General features: G+C 38.2%; 1 long non-coding RNA gene across 3 annotated transcripts in view; it reads left to right on the forward strand.

Annotated features, from left to right (window-relative positions):
- The window catches only part of LOC141967028 (uncharacterized), a 114,795-nt gene extending 106,923 nt beyond the window's left edge, over positions 1 to 7,872 (forward strand). For all 3 annotated transcript variants that reach the window (XR_012634644.1, XR_012634647.1, XR_012634645.1), the window contains one exon: positions 5,757 to 7,872. This is a non-coding gene — a long non-coding RNA (uncharacterized LOC141967028). The remainder of the gene's footprint in view (positions 1 to 5,756) is intronic.
- The last annotated feature ends 1,412 nt before the right edge of the window (positions 7,873 to 9,284 follow it).

The raw sequence follows: 9,284 nt of genomic DNA on the forward strand, positions 1-9,284 counted from the left end.
CAAAAATTAAATGGAGTACATCCCCATTTTAGTCTCTAGAAAGCAGATACTGATGACGAAGGATGTTGACACAGAGGGAAATTAATGCTGTATTACGGTCAAAACTCTGGAGTACCTGTTGATGTGGATTATTTAGTGCTTTTTATTGGGATGGTGCTGGTGGGAATAGAAAATCAAATGAGGGAAAATAGACAATAAGAGAAAATGAAGAAGTTTGTAAAATTGTCACTGTATGAATCAACCCATCCCATCTACATAAAGTGGATGGGATCTTGGTGCACATGGGCATCTCGTTTAACAAAGTACTCCATACTCTGAAATCCTTATGCATGTTCCATTTTTGAGTATTTAGGAGGGTGATGAGGAACAAGAAGATTATCGAGTGGATGACTCACACGGTGTTAGTTTGTCATCAAAGGCAATAAAGGTATTTAAGAATAGACCAAACACTTGTGCAGCAGATATCATTTCATTTATTGCTAAACTACCATAGTACAGGCAATATATAAAAATATTTTACAGATAGCAAAAAAATCATTACATTGGAGGTTAACAATGTTGTTGTAGGAATGTGAATGATATAAACCCCTTTTCAATTCCTAAAGTTAGGCTTTTGAACAAACAGTTTGATTAAAAGGACATCTGTTAGGATGATTTGAGTGACAACTGCTCACTCGTGTATCTATAACATAGGGTTTTACCTGAACATACAGGGTAGGGCTTCAGCAAGGAGGCTTGGACTTCAGTGCGGGGGGAATCACTTCATAACTACACACACATAACGTAAGTCTCAATTAGGTCAGCATTATTAAGACTGAACTGTACCTTGATTTGCTGTTCCCAGGTCTCACCATACTACTTGTGTAGTAAGGTACTGATCAGCACCAGTAAAATGATGGCAGTTTAATCCTGGAATAATTTATTATTCCAACAACACATCCGTGGATTTCTGGGCTATTGCAATCATCATTCATTTCTGTGACTCAGTCATTCTAGAACTTTCTACCCAATTTTGTTATTTTATGAGAGTTATTGAAAAGAAACTCAAAATACCAACTTTTCCCCACATAACCACTCATTTGCAGCCTATATGATCTTTTACAGTACCAGCACCTTCATTTGAAATTTACAGCAATGTGGATCAGGTACCAATTTGGGTTTTTTGTACCCCCAGAACAATGAAAATGGCTAAACAAATCTTAAACAGACCATAGTAGATTAGATACTGACTGACAGTTAAACAAATTGCTATCAGCTGTCACCCACTGCAGTAATAAAGTAGCAGACATTAAAAAAGACAGATGTCAATCTTACGTCAAACATTCAAAAAGGTGGATTATTCATTCTGAACTGAGATGAATAAAGAATTATAACTTTCCACATGTGATGGCAGATAGATAGATGCCTTAGGTAAGAAATTGCTGCAGTGTAAACAATGAGGACAACAGTTGATTTCTGAAGAATTTGCAATTCACCCAGTCTAAACCCAACATTGGTGTCTCTTCCTATTGCACAGGAATACATAATATAAATAACACTCAGAACTGCAGATAAACTAGAACATCAGATGATTTTAAGTGGTACAAAATTTATGAAGATCTGAATCAATTTAAGATTTGAAATTAAGACAGTAATTTTCTTGAATCCCATCTGGCAGATAATTGTTCCCTATTAAGTAGCAATTTGGAAAGCAATGCAGGGGAAAAAGTCAGACTGAAATATTTAGAAACATATTTCTGAAGTGTTTAAAGCTGTCTTTGAAGTCTTTGGAAAATTTATCAAATACATCTTTTTTAGGACAATAACAATTCAACAACAATTGCATAGAAAATTAATACACTCATAAAATGAAAATTGATCCTTTATAAATACTATCCTTAATCCAAAAGTTGTTGCATATTTGGTCAGACAAAAAGCATAGACACTTTTTTGTAAAGATATGGATTACAAAATATACTTTAAAAAACATGCTAGCTAATTTGAGAACTGTTTTAGATATGTTATTAAGCAGCAGCATTTTATACAATAGAGAATAACATAGTGCTGTTTTGGAAATATTCTACATTCAGAAAATGCTGTATTCCTACAAGAATGGAAGTGATACATATTTACATGGATACAAATAAAGCAAGTGCAAAACCCATGGCTCTTCTACATTCTTTCTACCAATAAAAACACATACATTAGACACTTTCATTCCATCACTGTTGTTCAGATCTGACATTTTGCTCATTCTCATGGAGAAAAACAAAAACGGGACTTCATATTTCATTGCAAGTATCTTCACAAGCAATTACTCTCCTGGCAAACTGTACTTCCAACACTCATAAGTGACAAAAAAAATCTTCCTGATATCTGTCCACTCCCATTCCACTCTCAGACTGTTTACATATCATGAATGATGATTTTACTCTATGTATTCATATATTTGATGCAGAATTTATAGAAGCTCATTCTGTACTTGCAGGCAAAGCTTGGATGCAAATACAGCAAGTAAGAAAAATGCACGCACACACAAAAAGAGAAAGAGATGAACTTTTGAGTTCCAACGAGCCCCATGTACTTCGCATGGTATAACTTTGATGGAAAATGCATTAGAGTTGTTCACCCTGTAGACAATATATTTGGAGGCCTTTGGTACAATGGCAGGAAGGCACTGTGGTGAAACATTCAGATAACTGAGGAAAGACAGAATTTCCTCATGTGCAAGTATGGCTATCTTCCAGATAAAGTGAGAACAAATTACTCACTAAATGGTATTAACTCTTCCAAGGTTAAGCTAATGCTTCTACAGAAAGAGAGCAAGTTGTATTAAGTAACAAAATATTAATACTGGAAAAACACTGCTCAGCAAGAACAGGAAATAATTTAGTACTGTATATTTTGAAGTTCTTCAGTCTAGCTATATAATTTTAACATACCGGTTTTCTTCTTAAAAAAGAGACACCAAGGCATAACGCTATGTCTGAGGATGCTCCTTTTCTCAGGAAATAAATATAAAGTTGGTTTAAAGCTGTATTATTTAAGTAACAGTTGCATGTAAAAGCAGAAAGAGTAGCACAGCCTGACCTCATGTTGCTGTAAATAAAACCACTAAAATGTAGTCTATATTATATACATCTTATGAACCCTCGATCCTGTAGCTGGCTTCATGTGCCAGCATAGGCCTGGCTGACTGGAGTCAATTATAGGATCGTGACCCAAGTTTGTAATGAGGTGTGTGCATGTTCATATATAATTATATATATATAATATATCCATATAGTGATATATATGGTTATATTATATAAATATACATGTATATGCACCTACACAAACACACACACAAATTAATATCTACGCATTAAAAATGAGGAAGAAATACAGCTAATGCAAGCACAAGTAAAGCACTTGTAGCACATTTTTAAAGAAAAAAAAAATCCTCTTCCCCTCTCTATAGCAAAGTGCCCGAAGGAACACATAAGAACAGTGGAAATCTTGTCTTTTGATTAAAGAGGGCATGTTTCATGTGTGCATCCTGCAAAGTAGCTTTGATGGAGCATTGCAGGGGCTCAAGGGTTTGCCTGCCTGCATCCCCTTGAACGCTGAAAAGCCTTTGAGTCCACATTTTTGTTGTCTGCTATACACATTTATGCCTTATAGTAAAAAGGGGAGAAAGATGTTTAAATGATCATTGGGGGATAGTGGCAAAAAATAAAAAGAAAAATCAGTCTGCATCATGAACACGCACACTGCAATCGCACATTGCAGAGGAAGGCTGCTAGTGGATTTGGTGTGTGGTTATCTGACTTCAGCCATTCATCTGTATACAGAGCAGTATTGACAAGCAGTTGCTATGGACAATCACCAAATAAGCAGCAATATTTTTAGACCTCATCAGTGCGTCTACAGCTTTTGAAAAGATGTTCATGTTCTTTGATATTCTATTTAAAAACCAGCAAGAGAAAAGTTTTTGTCATTTCGGGATTTTTGTTTTTGAGTTTTCTTTTTTTTTTCTTTTTTTTAAATTTCTCCTAGACTTTACAGATTGGATCAGGGAAAACTAGATGGACATTTCTGATACTTGAAAATGTCAATTCTGTGAAAGCAGGAGACACATTCGGCCTGTTCTTGTACTCAGCTACAGCAGAGAACTTCTGACAGGCAGCTTTTGGTCTGAGGAATTTTTCAAAATTGTCCAAAACATCATACTGCATTAAAAATCCATAATATATGTCAGATTTTGGCAAACTGGCAATTTTAAAACAATCCAAAATAGCTTACATGAGGCATGTGAGCCACTTAAAGTACTACACAAGTGCTGTTTAACAATCAATAATTCCCCTGTGCAGAGTAATTTCAGCTACTCTGAGCCTCAGTTTTGTTTCTGTAAAAGTCAGCAATAAAAAAAGGCTATTTTCACCTCTGCAGGTAACAGGCTGAGGCTTGGCTATCTCCACATTTGTTCTGATGCAACATGCAGAGCTCACAACATGAGAGGCACAATGACACATCCAGTGACTTTTTGGTATTGCTGAAATCGGATACAGGGGACTCATTTTGTGACAAAAGATTTGAGTCTCACAAAGCAGACTAACACCTGCTGCCACACGAGTGCTGCCAGTGGGTGTGAGCAGTTCTTCGAGGGGAGAAAGAAGCAAACTCCCCAAGCTGTGTTATTAATGCCCGTTTGGGATATGCAGTCAGGAAGGGCTCTGCTCTGGTTCTGGATCTAGGCTTGACTGTATCCAGAGCTTAGAGCTGCTCTCGTGAAATTTAGATTTCAGTTTAAGAGCCAAGATTACAGCTGAGACCTTGGTCAGGTGTTCTGGAAAGTCTAATGCTTCTGTCTCCCCCATGCTAAAACTGAAGAACTTGCAGGGTTTAAGCACCAGCTTTTAGTCACAGAAAATATATTCTCAATACTCCTGAAAAGATTTCTGTTGAACTGAGCACATACTCTGCAGGGTTTGTGCAAGATCTTTCTTGCAATATTGGGAACCAATTATGCAACTGCTCTGCTGGTCTGCTCTATTCAAATAACCTAATTCCAGCTGTGAGCATGTGGACACATTGGTGTTCAGCAAAGTTTACTGTGAAACAACTGAAAACAGGATAGTTTCACTGTGTTTTACAGAACAGAGCTCAGGCTCTGCGCACTTAAAAATATCAGCATTCCTCATTTACAAAACCATGAAAGTTTACTACATATTTTCTACAATATTATGGCTATCTTTTCCTGTACATTGATTATCCACTCATGATGCCCTTTTATCACGCTGTGGTAGCAGTGACACACCAAAATGTTATAAACTTGCTAGCTGTACAACTGCAGATAGCAGCAGTTATCTTTTATTGTGATAAACATGTGTCAGTACAGTATATTCTAACACATGAAGCAAAACATAACAAACATACTAACTCACACGGAAATTTAACCTTTCCAGAAATTGCTGGTGGTTTTGCAAAGCTAAAGAGACAAGGTGAGTATAAGTGAGTGTATAGTTTTTCTGGAACATATGGCTTCTGTAAGATGCAATTATTTTCCTCTGCAGCTTGTGTGGCTAAATGTTACAGCTGCTAAATGAGACAAGTTATGAGCCAATAGCAGGTTCTACACAAAAAGAAACAGCAACAAGTTGTCAGAGAGAAAATATCTAAGATGTGTTCATACACTGCCTAAATATTAATTAGGATCAATCATAAAATATTTGGATTTACTGTGATTCCTATATATTAATCTCTGTTTTATCTGGGTTTATTTTACCTTGGGACAGGTGTTACAACTGCTGAATTGCTCTCTTCACTGGTTCTCTGTGAGCATCCCTCTCCTTCAAATTCCTATCCAGTCTGACAAGAAAAATGAAGAAAACTCCCGGATTCAGCTGACATCTATTGTTTGAAATACTGATCACAGTGTTCAAAGTAAAAAAAAAAAATGGCTTTCATTCCCAGGTCGGATAAAGGCCGAGCAAGCTTGGGTTGCCTCAGTTTCCTACAACAATAAAACTTTTCAAAAGGGCTTTAAGACCTGGAGGGCAAGTCATTATTAGTGAACTGCAAAATGTCATTATTCTTTTATGGAATATATTACTCTTTCTTCCCCCATTTCCCACCCCACCCAAATAAACACTAATATATAACCTCCCTTGCTTTGTGCGGTGTTCAGGAGTGACATATCACTTATCCCTTATTACTAAGATAGATCGATACGTAGATAGATTATTTTGCAGCAGGCTTGAAGAGTTTCCTCAGACAGATGCTCTGTTATACAAGAACAATACGATCTTTGGACGAAAGGAAGGGTGTCCTTCTCAATGTTTACAGAGAGAGGTGGCGAGTTGCTTAGTCAAGGCTGTCAGCTTGATGCCAATACATTGTTCCTTGCATTGAAATGGTGCCTTGAGATGAACAGTTAAGGAAGCAGGAGGTTGCAGGGGCACTGGAAGGATCTAAGAGGTCAGTTACGGAAGGATTCGGTAAAAGTTGTCTCACAAATCTCTTCTTCTATGTCTGATTTCTGGCAGGGAGTCCAGAAAATTCCTTCCTGATAATTTCGTTAACTGTGAAATAAAAGAAAGAGGAAGAAATGTTAGAGCACTTTCAAAATTACAAGAAGCAAAAGCAATCCTTGGGCAGTTTGCTGTTAGGCTGAAAACATCCCCTATGTATTCATAACATAATTTTATTAAAAACCTAAAACTTTTAGTGCTATTTACCCAGACTACATATTCTTGGAAGGCAAGGGGGAAGAATCAGAGAGAGGGAGTTTACACTGTGTTCAGCATGGTTCAAGTACCATAAAAACACAACTCAGAAGCTGTACAATGTGTCTAGTATATGTGACATCCCTTACATATACAACACCTTCCCTCTTTCACAGGCATTTCCTTTACTTGAGGTAAAAAAGAAAAATCTGTAAGTATCTAAGCATTTTAACATTTTCATTGGGCTGAAATAAGAAAATTTTGAAAAGAAAAAGGCCAAGTTTGGAGAAAATATAGTGGACAGTGCTGAAAACACAGAGATTCAGGTGAAAAAGTGTTGGCTTTTTTGTGTTTGTTTTGTTTGTTTGTTTGCTTGTTTTAAATCTCACTGTACTCTATTTGCTCTACATTTTTATTATAGTTTGTTTGTAGATTGTAGCATAAGCAAACTTTCATGTACCACTATGATACTCTAACAGGGTGGGGCAGCTTGTTAAAAAAGCTCAAGAGAAGACACTGAAGAACTTTGTTCTCTTATTAAAAAATCAGAACAGTATTGTTATATATAACAGCCACTCTCTCCTGTCTACCTTTCACACTTAATTGCCTAAAGCACCCTTTGGTACCTCCTGGAACAACAATTCTCTCTCTAGGCTGCATTTTCATTAGGAGAGACCTAAAACATAAGCATTTTGTGCAAAACTCCAGAACTGCCTGTTTTGGGGCTCCATTTCACATGCAGCAACTTGGCACTGTATTTACCAAGGGGGTCCACGGTTTGGAAACTTTTTATCTACTTTGACAAATTTGCCTTAAAACCAGAAGGCCAAATTTTCTAAGGTTTTGGACCCCAGATCAAAGCAATTTCCCACTGTTGATATTTAAAGGCTAAGACAAGGACTAACTTAAACCAAAGAAGACCCTCACCCAAGACTGATTAATCCTCAGGTATGCAGCTGTAAGACTACTCCATATTTAGGCCCATTTCTAACAAATGTTTATGAAAAGAAATTATTTAACATAGTATTTCACCACTTCCCAAAATTTAAAAAAAATGGTGCCCAATCTCTTAGCGTGTCTGGGAAGGGGGAACACATGTATTAGTTTTTAATAGTTATGACTAGTAGTTTGAAATCTCCCTCCCCTCTACATGCAATGGAATTTATCTGTGAGAAAATAAAATGTTTTACACAAAGCTCTGCCTTATTACTGGATGTCTGCTGTGGTGGGCTATATACCTCAAGGACTAAGCATCTGCACAGAGCATGGCACAAGCGCTTGATGGGAGGAGCAGGGAACTGGTCCTCTGCATATCCAGGTACAGTAAATTCTCCTGAAGGGACCTCGTGGCCTGTGCCACACAAGGCAGTTTTCATCCCTCCGTGCTCAAAACTCCCACCATTAACAGCCCAGAGTTTAGCTCTTTCTAATTCCAGCCAGGAAATGCCTGATTTTAACCAGATTGGTGTCTCTTGGAGAGGACATGGACAAAAAAGCATCACTGAGAGCAGAATTCTTGTCCTCCCCTGCTGCCCAACTTTGCATCTGCCACCATCACCTGCTGGCTTCTACCAGCCTTTTGGGTGAAACCTTGCAAACAAAGCACGTATGTGGGGGATTTGGTGTGTTGCTGCTCTGCAATGCAAGCAAGCCACCAGCGGGAGGTGAGGTCGGTCCACTTTCAGGCAAAAAACCTCCTCCAGCTTAGTTAGAAGAGCTTCCTGTTTGCTCTACCCAGGAAATGAGAGGAGCAGGTCTTCAATGGAAATTTTTCACAGCCTCAGCTAAAAATAGCAGCGAGGTAAAAGAAGTGGGCACCCACTCTTACAGGGTCATTTCCTTTCTAAAAACAAGTGGGCTGAGACTGCGGGCCAATTTATTTATCAACACGTTTGTTTGAGCAGCCAGCATACCAAAAATATCATGTATGAGTTTCCTTTTGTTTAATACAGCCATCACTTGTGGAAATATCGGAGCTAACAGTCATTTTTGTCTAGGAAGGGTTAAATATTAAGTGAAAAATAAGCATATAATTAAACTGAGTTTACTAAACCCACAGTCTTTCAGGGGTCTGGTTGTGGTTCTGTTTCCCAGCCTGAGCTTTAAGCAAAGTGAAATCCATTGTGCAGCACCAGCAGACCACCAGCCTGGAGCCTGGCCAGTGCAGGGACTTGTGCTCGTCGGCTCTGAGCAAGTTGGATGGTGTGGTAAAGGCTTCCTCGGCCTGCAAACTTCACTTTCCCTCCTGTGTGCTGCATGATAGGTCAGCAGTGGGTTTTGTGGGCTGAGGTTATGGGGGAATACAGTCTGAAAAGAGCTATAAAGCTGCAGGGGAACTGTATGAAACAACCCCACAGATGGGCTGCAGGATCATCCTTGGGCACAGTTGTGCTCTCTTTGTGCAAACTCTTACAGGTAGCAAATTGTATTTCTGTTGTAAGCACCTGAATGACAAGAGAGCTTTCTGTTATCAGTTGGCCTGAATGTCCTGTAGTCACCCTGAATTTCACCTCAATCCAAGTGGTGAGGAGAGTTAGGTGCAGTTTAAACTGGGCAACACTAGTCTGAGAGCTCTGAGGGAAAGATGTGTAAAATCAA

The sequence above is a fragment of the Athene noctua genome, chromosome 16, assembly GCF_965140245.1.
Source record: "Athene noctua chromosome 16, bAthNoc1.hap1.1, whole genome shotgun sequence".
NCBI lineage: Eukaryota > Metazoa > Chordata > Aves > Strigiformes > Strigidae > Athene > Athene noctua.